General features: G+C 34.6%; 1 long non-coding RNA gene across 1 annotated transcript; it reads right to left on the reverse strand.

Moving 5' to 3' along the window:
• LOC100892501 lies at positions 1-9,329 on the reverse strand. The gene is made up of 6 exons (XR_004066554.1): positions 9,186-9,329; positions 6,267-6,291; positions 4,198-4,251; positions 3,031-3,105; positions 1,834-1,930; positions 1-852 (listed from the first exon to the last, which is right to left on the reverse strand). It is a non-coding gene; the product is annotated as an uncharacterized LOC100892501 (long non-coding RNA).
• Positions 9,330-15,152: the final 5,823 nt, after the last annotated feature.

Raw genomic sequence — 15,152 nt, forward strand, 5'->3', positions numbered from 1 at the left:
TTTAAATTTTAATGACTTTAAATACAACAGTCTGTTGACATAAAGACTGTCCATGTACTTGTATACCGATACCAGTGATTTACCCAAGGTACAGGTGATCATTTGATTTTTTTGTCACAAGCCTGAGGGTGGGTACATAGTAAATGTTATGGACAATGAATAATACAGTTGTACTTTAAATCAACAAATTAAAGTCACATTACTAAAAAGAAATCATCAAAATATATTCCACTTTGATGATATTGTCAGATAAATAATGTCTCTCTTATAGCTAATGAACAATCATCTCACATATTATCCTTTCTTTGGTAGTGCAATACACCAGTTTACGGTTGTATCAGTGCGCATGCGCAGACAGTTGACCTCGGGTCATTGGCTTTGAAACAAAGCCAATGACCCGAGGTCAGTGGTATTTATGCGTAAATTAAGATTGCGCCCATGCAAATGATGATGTGCGCGCACAACGCAGCGCGAAGGCAGTGATATCATCATAATTTGCAAGGGCGCAATCTTAATTTACGCATAAATACATGACCTCTAGGTCATTGGCTTTGTTTAAAATGGCGCACACAACCGTAAACTGGTGTATTGACATTCAAACTTGATGTACCTTCCTTAAACTTAAACAGAATTGCACCCCTTCATTACAAATTACATCACACCACCACCAATTCTGGTAGATACACAATTTCTATACTACACAATGTAAATTTACACAGTCAAAGCTTTCCATCTTGGACAGCCTGGTGTATCCTTGTAGGGTGTCGAGAAACACCTGAATAGCCGGGGCTACTTTTAGGGTGTTTCTGTCATGATAAGGATAGCCACGATGTCCAACGCGGAGCTGTTTAGCTGCAGAGGATAAGAAAAAAATGTAAATAATTTTTACATTTATTTTGTTGAGATAATTTAGTTTGACATACCGGTAGATCAAGGCAAGTAATCATGAGCATTATTTAATTTCATCAGTTCTGAAGTATGTAAAGTTCCACAGTTTTAATAATCCATTACATGCAGTTAATAATAATAATAATAATTACATTTATAGGGCACTTTATACAGTTGTTTCTAAGTGCACAGGTGGTACTGTCTAACTCAGTACAATTATTCAACAAAATAAAATAAAATATTACTAATACAATACAATACAATACAATTGAGTTGAATGGAATTAACTACTTGTGTGCGCCTCCAGTATACCTAACTGATTAAAAATGTGGGTTTTGAATGATTCAATGAATGGGGCGTTTTGAATATGGGGTGGGAGTTTGTTCCAGAAGGCGGGGGCAATCGATGAAAAGGCATGGTCACCATGGTCACCATAATGGGTTTTTGTACGTGGGCCGTAAATAAATTGCATGGAGGAAGATGAACGGAGGGATCTGGCAGAAGAGGAGGATCGAAGGGAGACTAGGTCAAGAAGATATTTAGGGGCAAGGTTATGTGCTATTTTGTATGAAAGAAGTAGGATTTTTTAGAGTAATGCGAGAATGAACCAGTAGCCAATGAAGTGAGCGATACACTTAGCCATTCGCAATTCAAAAATACAGTCCAGATTAATAAAACACTTTTTTCTTACAATTGAATACCATTGCATATATTACTCTTTCTATAGCTGAGCTACCAAGATGGGGCACTCAAACATGGTAGGAATATCAAAATGGGGAGCAAGTAAGGGTAAATTTATGTTCAGAATTTCTATTTATCAACTCCATTAGATGTCTAAGAAACATTTCTTCTTATCATAACAGGTCTTCATATGTATGAGCTATGCATTTAAACTGATATTAATTTCAACTTTAAAACTGACCTAGTATTCTCAACATCCCTTACCTGTGTCATTGAATGTGATAAAGAATCACATAGCTGCGCTAACAGCATTAACAATCTTCTTCAGCTTGCCTTCACTGTCAATGTATCCATCTCCATTCTGTATGGGAAAAAAAGGTAAATAGTATCAATTTCTAATATCCTGTAAATCTTGCTAATTCATAGAGGTAGTGTCCTTGATGAGAAAGGTTCGTGGTGGGAAACTGGCCGGCTAGCTATTTGCCAAAACAATGCTAGATCGGCTGCTGGCAAAACTTGTCAGTGAGAGAATTCTAAATTCTATTGGAGATTATATAATAAATTAGATCAACAAACGAACCTCGATAGATCTCTAATGACTACCGGTATACAAGTGCTTGTTTATTTCTCCATTTGACGTTTTGTTTTCTCGATCCCTCAAGCCATTTTTTCATGCACGAGTCAATGCAATCTCTGTATGTATGTATGACCGAACTTTCAACACGTAAGATATGAGGAGCACTCGCAGACCTCTTATGAAATTTTGTTGCAAATTTTTCAAGGGGAGAATTTGCAGCTTAACAACTGAAAGAAACTTAGAAAATTACACTTGAATTTTTCATAAAATCGGATTTGTGTTACAGGTAGTCGTGGCCAACTGGCCTTTTTTTTACACTCCAGAATCTTGGTAGATTTGTCAGAAAAAATAATCTCATTTTCCCAGTTTGGTGGTCATTACTAGGCTAATATTTAGAAAGTTTTATTGGTGGTTCTCTTCTTACACTCGCATGATATTTTTACTTACATTTAACATAGGATGGTTAGGGGTAAGACCGGAAAACATTATATAAAAGATATATTCATCCACTTTGCCATAGCACGTGGGCTGTTTAGTGCAAACTCACCCCGAGAAGGCCATTCAGATTTCTGAGCCCTCGCGAAGCACAATCTAGTGCCGAATGAATGTGTGTGAATTATGTGGTTTGTGCATACAATCATGGAAGGATTTTAGGATTCTCATTGTAAAATGATTTGTTAGAGCTCATTCAGTCCACATTCAACTTGTATCAAGTAAGTTTTTTTTTAAAGATTTGTGAACATTTAGTGCCGGCCATGTGAGAATTCTGAAACTGGCGCCCGGTTACGGAAAGGCTTGCTTGTAAGGATCATTCCTCAGAGACCAAGTAATCTTGAAATACTTGAAAACAACAAGAGCCTCATTTAAGCAATTGACTAATTTACCTTCTTGGAATGGATAAGTTTTCCATTGACCTCTACCTCCAGCCATCCGGTAACACCGGGAGTACTTTCTCCAACCTGTAAAATGACAAGTGAGGACAAAAAAAATAAATAAATATAAAGATTTCTTGTATTAGTAAAGTAAAGACTATTGATTACTAAAACTAGGTCCTTTCTGTATTAAGCCTATGAAAATGAGAGAATTCAGTTCTTAACAGGTTGAATGTGCTAGAGAATGGTTGAGTGCAGAGCATCTCTGCAGTGTAAGTGGATTTCTGTAATACTATAAAGCACCTGCTAGTGGCGCAGTGTCGCTTGACGCCGTGTCCTATGTGTGCTCATGGCTGGTGCTTTGATGTAAATGTTTTATGCTCACATATAGGTCTTTATAATCTTTTTCTTGCATATATTTGTTTTCCTGTTAATGTTGTTTTTGTTAATTTTTCTAATTTCTCGATATATAATATGTCATGGTTGTTGCCCCAACCATAAGTTTGTATTCAAACTTCTTTAGGGGCTCCTAACCCCATGTTTTTATATTTCCATGAATTATTGTATATGTATTTTTATGGTTGAAATAAATTGAATTGAATTAAATTCATAACAATTTCTTCAAAAATACACTGTAAGTTAAATCAGGATGGCAGAACACTTGGGCAAAGGCAGAACATTTGGGCAAAGGCATATTCTAGGGCAAAGGCATATTCTAGGGCAAAAAGGAAAACATACCGGTATATAAGAAGCAGACATACGGTATGTTTTAGCACCTCTAAATATGATAGGTAGCATTTTTGAGGGTATGGATGTATAAAGATATAAAAAAAGGTACAAGTTGCTTAAACAATTATGAAGATTCTGAAGAATGGCATTGGTAACAGTAGACAAAAAAGGACATCAGAATTACACTGAAGCCAACAGGTACCATTGAACGGTTTTCAAAAAACTTTGTTAGTGGTTGAATTGTGGATACATTCATTCTACACTGCTTGGGTCAAGGTATTCACTCTTTAAGAAATATCTTTCTAAGTACGGTAGATTAGGTTATGATCTACCTTTATACATGTAGATCTACATGAAAGAATATCAGGCGTACATAAAATTGAATGTCTGCGTTAAAACTGTAACAACATGATTTCCCTGCAGAATTCAATTCAAAACAGTCAAACTCACCATATCAACGTCATCGCCGAACTCATCCTTGAGCTCTTGCTCTAAACGCCGATACTACAGATGAAGGAAAAAAAAAAAATTCTCCTGTGTAGGTCATTACATTTTTGGTTAGCCCTAAAAAAAAAGTTTAATTTAATTTTCTTAGATTTTAGATGATAAAGAACTCAATTTGGGTCATGAAACTCAAAAGCTCCAAAGAGTTAAATGGGGGCATATGGATATGAACCTTTCATTTTTTCATCAGGAAAACTATGAATAAATTAAACACGAAATGAAGTACAAAATAAGAAAAAGTTAAAACATTTTATAATGACCTTGCCATTGACAAAAATTGTAGGTTTCTTATGATGCAACCTGATTTTTGTCAAAATTCTTTGATGTGTTTGTCCGATATTTTAGTTTGTATTAAAAGCAAGTTATTACTGGACAAGGCTTGCCCTAATTAACAAAAATTACAAGTGAGGAATGTTCATTTCAGACCACTTGAAGAAAGAAAAAAAATATACATATTTTTAATTAGATTTTTTTTAAAGAAACACCAAAATTGTACAATACAGTAGGTGTCCTTGTGTGACTTAATGTACAAAAGATTGTTATCAATCCATAATTAATAATTCAACTTCATACTTCATTAGCAACAATCTTGTACACTATTCTCAACTGTCTCAAATTCGTTAATTCATAACAAATGTATTTTTTCTTTTTTTGTAGCAATTTGTGGCAGTTGGGTAGAACAATGGATATACTTCCACAGAAAATTTCAAATAGTGTTTGATATAAAGAACTAGTAAACTTAAAACAAAAACAGACAAGGGATGCTTGAACTAACAAGTCATATCCACCTGACCCACAAATATACTTTGAATTAATGAATACTGTACTTCTTCAAAAAGGCTTTGTCTAGTTACGAGTTACATATTTCACTCATTCCAGGTGAAGATTATAAAAGCTTTGAATACAAATACCTACACTCCCAATTATGCTTTGTCATGCATTTTGTTAATCATTTACGGGGGCAGTAAATATTATGTGCTCCAAAGGTCAGAATATAATTTCCATACACAGATTAGATTTTGCTTTGTCATGCAAATATACTGGTATGTAGCATGAGCTTTCCTTAAGCTTAAAGGGAGACTCCACCCTAATATTAAAGAGAAGGTTGAGTTCTGGCAAGAGGTGAAAATAACATCTGAGCATTATCATTGTTATTATGCAAATGTGAAAGAAGATCAGGAAAAAAATGTTCCCTGAAAAGCATGGCTCTTCAAATTCCTTAATATTTTAAATATGGCATGTTACAGCATAAAAATCAGTACTGATTTTTATGCCTCATGTTCGTGTAGTCCCATATACATATTTCTTTGCAGTACTGTGCTTGTAACTTTACCAAGACTGGGCCAATTTCTTATCATTTTGATGATTCCAGAACCTTGCAGTACACACCAATACTTATGCTAGATGATCAACCCGTTTTGATCGATTCCACGCCGTTTCTTTCACAATGTAATCGCATGACCAGAACTCAACTTTATCTTTAAGTTGGTTTTAATAAAAGTAGAAAATTGAGGGGAAGGGTGAGCAAATTCACATTAAAATAAGTAATGACATTTTGAAGTTGCGATCAACACACATATTGGCAACACTGATGCATCTTGTGAGGTTTTCTCCAATTTGCTTAGGTACAGAAAATTACATTAACTTTCATTTTTTTTTATGAAGAGGTTGTTAAGAAATATAATGGCAATAATTATATTTAGGGTGCATGTGCATGTACGGTTCAAAATTTTCTTGACATTTTTTTTTTTAAGGACAATTGAATGAAAGGGATCCTCACACGATACACCACAGAGATGCTAATTTGTAGTTGATTGATTACGGCTTTAAAAATTCATAACTTTCTTATTTTTAATTGGAATTTGCTCAAACTTTCACTGGCCGGCTCCTCTCATTTTTCTGCTTCAATTAAAAACCCAATATCAGGGTGGACTTCCCCTTTAAAAAATTCATATGATTAACCATGATTAGAGACATAAAATTTGTACACATAGTTGTGTACAACATGCACTTACCCTGGGGCCGTACCCTCATCCACCACTGGAAGAAAAAAAAAAAGATAAAGAAATTATATAAAATAGCCTCAATGGACGTTACACATCTAGACAGTAGACTCACAATTTTTTTTAAAGATTTCCATCCAAAGAACTTCTGAAGCACACTTTGGATTTAACATGCAAAGTCATGCATGGATTTTAGCATATGAAAAAAGACCCAAGAATTTACATGTACAGGCCCCTTTGAACCAATTTCTAGATCAAGTATTTTATACTACTTCATTTTGCAGGAGAACAAGGTCGGAGAGATGTATGAATTATAAACCTTCATTATGCTTGAACTTTAACGAAAAGAAGAAAAAAACCCAGCTTAATCAATTTACAAATGAACTGACTGAAATATCTCATGACTTTGAGATAAATCATGCAAAACATCCAGCAAAGTGACAAACAAAATAGGATTACATCGATGTTAAAAAATTATTTTTTTAATTCACTGGCAAAGAACAATTGAAAAGTGAAAATTAAATCCAATATTGAGGGCTTTGAAGTTTGAGGCCAACAAAATTTCAATCAAGAAAACTAAATAAACATTTCTCCATAAAATCTGATCCCTCTTGTTTACTACTACTACTAATACTAGATCTACTACACATTAAAGCATTTTAAGTGCCTTTAAGAACTTATTAAAAAGTTACCTTTATTCTTGTCAATCTATTATAGCACACAATGAAAAGTCTGAAAAATGGTGAGACAACTGAGCAAGCTAATAAGCCATCGTCATGTTTTATAGGGAGCGGCGAGCCTATTCTTCACTGTGCACTATGGCATGAATTCCATTGAATCAATTCACTGTAGTGGCACAATGCTTCATGCATGTCCCTTTTGCAGCCAACCTCAAATTCTGTAGAACTTTGCAGGAATTATGAATATGTCATGTATGTCCTGTCTGTGAAATTTAAACGTTAGCAGTGTCCTCATATTCAAATTATGCAAGGAAACCCTGTCAATCTATTATAGCACACAATGGAAAGTCTGAAAAATGGTGAGACAACTGAGCAAGCTAATAAGCCATCGTCATGTTTTATAGGGAGCGGCGAGCCTATTCTTCACTGTGCACTATGGCATGAATTCCATTGAATCAATTCACTGTAGTGGCACAACGCTTCATGCATGTCCCTTTTGCAGCCAACCTCAAATTCTGTAGAACTTTGCAGGAATTATGAATATGTCATGTATGTCCTGTCTGTGAAATTTAAACGTTAGCAGTGTCCTCATATTCAAATTATGCAAGGAAACCCTGTCAATCTATTATAGCACACAATGGAAAGTCTGAAAAATGGTGAGACAACTGAGCAAGCTAATAAGCCATCGTCATGTTTTATAGGGAGCGGCGAGCCTATTCTTCACTGTGCACTATGTCATGAATTCCATTGAATCAATTCACTGTAGTGGCACAACGCTTCATGCATGTCCCTTTTGCAGCCAACCTCAAATTCTGTAGAACTTTGCAGGAATTATGAATATGTCATGTATGTCCTGTCTGTGAAATTTAAACATTAGCAGTGTCCTCATATTCAAATTATGCAAGGAAACCTGTTTACTTGCTAGACTTCACTGTCAGACATTATTGAGTGACTGACTGGCTTTTTTCCTTCTTTGGTAATAACATACATGAAAAGAGTTGTAAAGGGTACATGAGCATTTGTCTACATCAATAACCCACTTCTCGTGATGGCCAAGATTAAACTGATTGAATCTTTGCGCAGCATAAAACGTAGAAATCTATGACAATTGTCTGAAAATCAAGACTATTACTTTTGGGCTCTATAGCCCTAAAGTCGATTTGACAACTAATAGTCGTTATTTTCCCACTTGAAGACATTTTCAAGCCCCACCTTTTTTAAGGGAAGTTCTAAATCAGTATTATCTTTCAAATGCAGTTGGAAATTAGATTTTTCATTTTTTTGACCTGCAAATGGGACATACATGTAGGGTCTAGATCTAGGCCTAGTACTTTTAACAGTCTTTAGATTCTTTGTGCAATTTGTGTGTGTGCTGTACAGTACACTACTGCCCTAACAACAAGGTAGAAAGAATTCATGCATGGCTGATTGTCAACGAAAAGGAGTTTCTCATTTGTTGCTACGGCAGGCAGCCAGTGAAACTAATTCCTTTAAAAATATTATGGAAATGCAAGTATTACTTTAAACGAACAGAACTTTGTTATTCCTGGCTCATTTGAGGCGTCATATGAAAGGCCAGAAATGAACTTTCTGGAAATATGATTTTCTCTTTAAAATTCAGATACCATTCCTGCGCCAAATGACTTTTTGGTACTCTTTCTTCAAACTGTTTTTAATCATTCATGCGTGAGATATGCAACATATGTACATATCAGTTGCATCAAATGAAAAGAGGATCTAAGCTTTACAAATATGTGTAATTTATTAATTCTACTTGTGATTAGTTAGATCTATCTAAGTTAGTATGAGTATGACTGAGTAGACCTAGATCTATGATAAATCATCGATAATTATCGGCTTCGTTTTTTCTGGGACACACTGTATTTAGGTCTAGATTCTACATGCGCACAAAAGTTTGAGCGCAGGCAAAGAGATGACAGAAAATGGCAAACTTTATCAGCAAAGATACAACAATAATATCGCCCCTACTAGTACTTTTACTAGCTCCTAGGCTAGCTAGAGTCATAGTCACGTCGCCGCTCCAGACCAGCGCGCCGCTGAGCTGAGCTCAACTAGCTCAGCAAACTAGCTAGCCTATGCCCGCTTGGCTAGCCCCAGGAAGCTCGATGCGCAGCCGAACACGGAAGAGGTACCGATGACTTGCGTCACTCTTCCGAAGAAATAATGAATTTAAACCGTGAAAGCTAAAGCTAAGAAGTGTTAACAATTGATATACACTCTACATTCTTACCAATAAATCACTTTCACTATAACAACCATGGCTGGGGAGTTTTGCTTGCTCTCAAAACGTCTCAAACTACTGACAAACTGGCTGCTCTTTCCGCGTAATAACAGAAATTGACGTGCCAACATAGTCGAGTCGTGTCGGTACGTACGTACGTGTGTATGCAAATAAATATAAGCACGTGATAGGGCCGGGTAATGATTGGTCCAGAGTGCATACGTCACTTGACTTCAGCTCTTTCGGTATTACGTAATATTTATATAAGATTGGATTGATTGATTGATTGATTGATTTTTATTCGACAAGCTTCCAACATACAACAATATACAATAATAACAGATCAAAAATAAGTCAGCTTGAACAGGATAACCCACGAAAGCTCGAGAGCTTATTTCCAGTGGGGTCCCTTACAGACATGTATAAAATTAATAAGTTAAAATAGTAATATTTACAGACAGATAAGAAAATTAAATAACTACTTATTAAAGATAATAATAATAATTACAACATTAAACTGATGATAGAAATGATATTAAGTACAAGAAGAAAAAGAAGAAGGAGAAGAAGAAAAAGAGGAGAAGGAAGAAGAGGAAAATAATGATGAATTTGTAGAATTTCTATAACGTACGAAAACATAAGTATATACAACATGAACAAGTATGAACCGACAGAAGAATAAAAATTTCAATCATATAACATGTCATTCACTTCTCTTCTCTGATTGTCAAGTATTAGGTATTCCTTTAATTTCCTCTTAAAATGATCATAGTTTCCTATTTCTTTTACACCATTGGGAAGGGAATTCCAATGTTTTATGGCATTGTAATAAAACGAATTTCCAATACTACCTACTCTTTCTGGTAAGTTAAAGTTGAATCGGCTATTTCTTGTATTATAATCATGTACGTCAGTAACAAGATCGAAGTTGGATCGAATATAATGATTCGACCTAGTATGATATATTTTATGCACGTGATGCAATACGAGTTGTTTTGATTTGTGGTCGACTTTAAGAAACCAGCTTTAGAAAGTTCGCTGTAGCCAACATGAGTTCTTGGACCAGAACAGTTGATAAATCTCACCATTTTGTTCTGTATAATCTTCAACTTCTTTTGATCTGACTGGTTTATGTTACTATACCATGCAGGGTTAGCATAGTCAAATAAACATTGAATAAGAGCAAAACAGAGTGTACGTCTTGCTTTTAAATCCATACAACTTTGATATGATCTGTACAAAAATTTCAGACGAGAATTTGCTTTTTTTACAACTGATTCTACTAAAGATGAAAAATAATGATTGCGCTAGCCAACTCAATGTCTAAATACTTCACAGACTCTTTTCTCTTGATTGCTTGATTATTGTGTGTCACTTTGAATTCAAATGACTTTTTAGAACTACTTTTAGAACAAAATAAAATGCTTTCTGTTTTTCCCAAGTGTAAAGAAAGCTTATTATAAGTCATCCAATCGACACACGTAGACAGCTGTTCACTGAGCTTTTCCTAATTATATTTAGGATCAGGATTTTTAGTACGCTGTCATCTGCGTACAATAATAGTTTGAAGTCTTTTATACAAATACATAACTTGAAAATAGAATTGGTATCCTTGTTATGAAGAAATTACGGTTACTTACCCTTGATATTTCTTTTGTTGTTAAAATTCCCACAATAATTATTAGCTTCATGGTACGTGAAAATCAGTATGAAAAAAGGGGAAAATCGTTCATTTGAGCTATGAAGACTTTTCTTTTAATGCTAGGATAAAATGTGTTGATTTGACATGATGTTAACACCTCAAGCTCCCCCTCTATTCTCTCTCTCAATCGACGCCAGTGCTTTACTTTTTACAAGAGGCTTCCACTGACAACTGCCAATGACAAATGTGTCATTTATGGTAGGAATAAAAGATACACGTATCCTAAGCCGGGAAATTATGGAGTTGATTCATTTTTAATAATTTGAGCTCCCGAAATATCGATTGTGAATAAGTCCTAATTGGACTAAACGTTTTAACGTTTAGTGCCATCTTTTGGCTTAATTTATTTATTTTATATTCATCTTTTTAATTTTATTTCCCAAAATCTCAATTCCATAAGTCATATGCGGTTGAATTTAGAATGAGAGCGAGTTAAGACACTTCATTATGTCACTACTTTATGATAAGGCTAATCCAAAGTGAATATTGAAATAAATATATTTTAAAAATCTAGGGGTAAACTCTGGTCTGCGAACCCTTCCTTTTCAGAACTACAAGAAGGCCCGAGTGTTCCCGTGCGGGGGAAAAAAATCAGAAATGAAAATGGGAATTTCATTCCCCACATCCACCTCCTTCGGAGAAATACACTAAGCTTTTGAAGTTATGAATCTTCATTAATGTTAAGTTTAATGAACACAATGGTATAAGAATTTTGTTTGTTCCTAATTAATCTCCCTCAGAAAAATGAATTTGTAAAAATACAAATAACCCAGGGCACGCCCCAACTGGGTTGACAAATAGCCAGTATGACATTTGTTGTCTTTGAAATGACATGCTGATTTTGCAAGACAAAATGCAAATCCAACAATTTTGGGTAGGAACATGTTGTTATTTAAACTCTATACAAGGGCGATAGTAGTTCTGGGATTTGGTTTGGAACATTAACTTGGGCAATATTGGCACGGCCCTGTTGTGCGCCTTGGACCGATGACGATGTCCCTTGCAACCAGACAGATGCACCGACTCATGGAATATACTAGATCTATATAATTATCACAGTAAAGCTCTTATCACATTTTGATAGTACAATTACCCTCTGCACTATTTTAATAAAATCTACATGTATATGCACATCTTCCGCAAAATTACTTGAGGATTCACAAAACCGGCATGTCAGGTTTATGGGTATATTCTGACAATTTTTCTGGTCTCGTGGGCTGTCTATATAATCCAAGCCAAATCACAAGCAGGAATTGAAAAGTTATCTTTCTTTGATTATACTGATCGGTCATATGGAGAGGGGTGCCAAAGAATAGTTGATAGTGTGTATGTGGGGCTGGGGGGGGGGGGGGGGGGGAGAAGGAGGCAACTGCCAATGCCCATTTTTCCTAAAACATCACAGAGTATACAGAAGAAGTACTTATCGATTGCATTCAGCACTGCAACTCATTTGAACTTTGACATATGTCATATCACTTTTATTCAGTTAATATACCGAGATACTGGCCAAAGTTGGAGGGAATAATTATTTGCAAAATAGCACCTTTCGGGCTCAAAATTTATATTTCATACACTATACATAACTCAATGAAATTGATATCAACTTGAAGGTATTTTGATTATTCACCTTTTGACACCAAACCCATTGGTGATTATAGATTTTACTTTAAGTTAACTTTAAAACTTGATGTAAACACACCAAAACACGTGAGGCTCATTTATGTATATATTTTTTTAAAGATGAAGAAGAAATTTATTTTGTATCTTCATATCATTTCAGATATTTCATTATACCTGATTGGTATGTTTTCTGTATGAATATCTGTAAAGCGCTTTGAGAGGGCCTTCGGTCCTGAAAAGAGCTATATAAGAACTAGCTATTATTATTATTATCAACACTTGCTTTCTCCGCCTCTCAGTTTTGTTGCTTGTTTCCCTCCAATGCTATTTTTGTGCAAAATAATAGGGACAAAGTGCAAAGGAAGAGTCGCTTCGTGCGACACAATTCCTTAGCAAAATTACACAGTTGACTTGATTAGCTTCATGACAACCCTCTTTAATACTGGAAAGTCTGGTATAAATTAATCTTCCACTGAAAACAGTTAATAATCTTGAAGCATTTGGTATATCTATTCCATCAAAAATACAATGTGGCACAGGGTAATTTATGGTGTGACATATAAAGAGTTGATGTAATCAAATGCGCACTTGTCATGACATGAACACTAAGAGATCACAAACCTGAAATAAATGGTTTAAATTCTTTATTAGAAAAGAAATCAAGAAACACCACATTAATTAGTCTTCTTTCAAATGAAGATTGTGCAGCTGATTTAAATAAGTAAGAGTAAGAGAAAATTTATTTCTAACAAAATCTCTCCCATGGAGCTTCCTAAAATTTCCATCAAACTTATTAAATTCCATGAGTTCAGAAAGTTTGAAAAGTAAGTATGAATTACTGCTAAGAAAATGCCAAATATAAACAAAGAAGACATTGAATGCTCTTGTAATATGAAAGTAAATATATCTTATATTACATTTTAACAAAATACAAACTTGCTTCAGCTTGAACAAATGTAATCCATGCCGTGATATATATGTAATCCATTACATTTACTCCCATGTATATCAATAGAAAATTTACATTACTTGATAAAAAAATCAATGTTATGCTTCTATTATCTAAATGAACCCTGACAATATGTACAACAGCCATGACAGAAATATCTCCTCCTTCTTCTTCTTCCAATGTAGTACATCCCTCTCTCCTCATTTTGTCTTGTCTCTAAAGACTAAAATAATAGATTATATTATATGTCATAACTCTTCAGATTAAACCAGAGGAAACAACATTGACTATAAAACTGTTGAAAATAATCAAATGGAATGGCTCTTCTTTCAGGGAATATCATGGCATAGAGATGCTTTCACCATACACTATATAACGCACACTTGTAATCAATGTATTCACACTTAGGTTTTGTTTCAAAACAAGAAATATACTCCTGAATCATTTACAACAAGATTTGGCTTAAAAACAGTGTGAATCATATTGATAATCATTTCCTTCATACAGATATGTATTCTATAACGGTTAACTAAATATATGAAACATGAAAAATGACAAATAACTTGTACTTTTCAGAAAGCAAATCATTGCAAAATAGAGCAAAGTGTCACCTGATTTGAAATGCCGCTTGAATGAAAATTTAAATATAAATGTGTACAAAATGAGATGCAGGCCAGGGTAGATTCAGGAAGTTGTTGCAATATGGCATCTCTTATTATAGTTAGGATTAGTGTTAGCACTGACTAGCAGGTGAAAGCTGCATAAAAAATGAGTACACATTATGGGAAAATACCTCTTCAATGTCAATGTACTGACAATAAAAATCACTTCTGGGAAAACGAAATCATTATCTTGAGTAATTTTAGCTATATTGCATGTCTAAATGTATCAACAAAATAACATATACCTATAATGTACTTTTATCCTCTGAGATTGTTACATCACAATCAAGTGATAATTACCAACACATTTCCAACAAAATAGAATACACAATCTAATCATAATATTACACATATTTCACAAATGATTGAACTAACCCTCTGTAGCATATACATTTCATATTTGTATACTTCTTGCTAGCAAATATAGAGTTATATGTTATATATGCATTGTACATTGTAACTTCAATGTAGTAAACAGGAAAAAACAAAAATAATACATACAGTATGTAAATGGTGTTAGTAATAATACTACACACTTCTCTATCAAACAGCTTACTAAAGATACATCATGTGTATGCTGTGTAGCAATGTACTATACAGGGTGCTCATAAATAGCAATTCTTACAGTAATATATAATTATTTACTGCAATGAGAGAATGGTTGAACTAAGATTGGGTTTCATACTGGTCTTGTCCAAAAGACACCCGTCACACAAATTTGACTAGCGGTACTGGTATCCCGATGGCAGGATTTTCCTGTGCATCAAGGAAAATTTTAATTTATGTACTCTAATCAAGGCCTGTGTTTTTAATATCCTGTCGGAAAAATCCAACAATTATTAAGAATAGCACCTACAACTACAAATAATATCATCCCATTGTCCACTTTTAATGCATGATCTTTGAAAGCTTTGTTATACAGTATACAAATAATACACAGCAGTGAGGGCATAATTAGTAGGAATAACCCACTCAACGTACCTTTGGAAGAGGCTGACACGCCCAAGGCGATAGCCGAGGGTGTTTGGACTGTTTGAAGGTAC

The sequence above is a fragment of the Strongylocentrotus purpuratus genome, unplaced genomic scaffold (genome assembly GCF_000002235.5).
Source record: "Strongylocentrotus purpuratus isolate Spur 01 unplaced genomic scaffold, Spur_5.0 spur5_scaffold_5, whole genome shotgun sequence".
NCBI classification, from domain to species: Eukaryota; Metazoa; Echinodermata; class Echinoidea; order Camarodonta; family Strongylocentrotidae; genus Strongylocentrotus; species Strongylocentrotus purpuratus.